Here is a 255-nt window from a genome sequence, read left to right as displayed (position 1 = left end):
TTTCTGTGGTACATCACACATATTAATTAGATATCTATGGTTTCCGAAAATCGCTGGTAAAAGAAAAATTTGTTGGCTTTTTATATTGACTTTGGTGTTGATGATGAATCTCCAGCCATCTACAGGTACTATTTTCTAAAATTTGCTTACCTCAGGCTTAAGCATGGTGGCCCTATAGGTTTCAAAACACATCTGCGCCCTTGCCGAAACCATGTCACCCATTACCCCCTCCCACAAAACTCGGTGTCTTTGCAC

The 255-nt window shown here is 40.4% G+C and overlaps 1 protein-coding gene across 3 annotated transcripts in view; it reads right to left on the bottom strand.

Annotated features, from left to right (window-relative positions):
- LOC117120366 overlaps positions 1–255 on the bottom strand; it is a gene marked incomplete at its 3' end in the record, with an annotated part of 9,873 nt that overhangs the window by 2,277 nt on the left and 7,341 nt on the right.

The sequence above is a fragment of the Anneissia japonica genome, unplaced genomic scaffold (assembly GCF_011630105.1).
Source record: "Anneissia japonica isolate Jap-2015-1 unplaced genomic scaffold, ASM1163010v1 scaffold284953_len930413_cov181, whole genome shotgun sequence".
In the NCBI taxonomy this organism is placed as follows: Eukaryota; Metazoa; Echinodermata; class Crinoidea; order Comatulida; family Comatulidae; genus Anneissia; species Anneissia japonica.
Note: the sequence above shows the minus strand (reverse complement) of the source record. Positions and strands in the feature narration are given on the sequence as shown.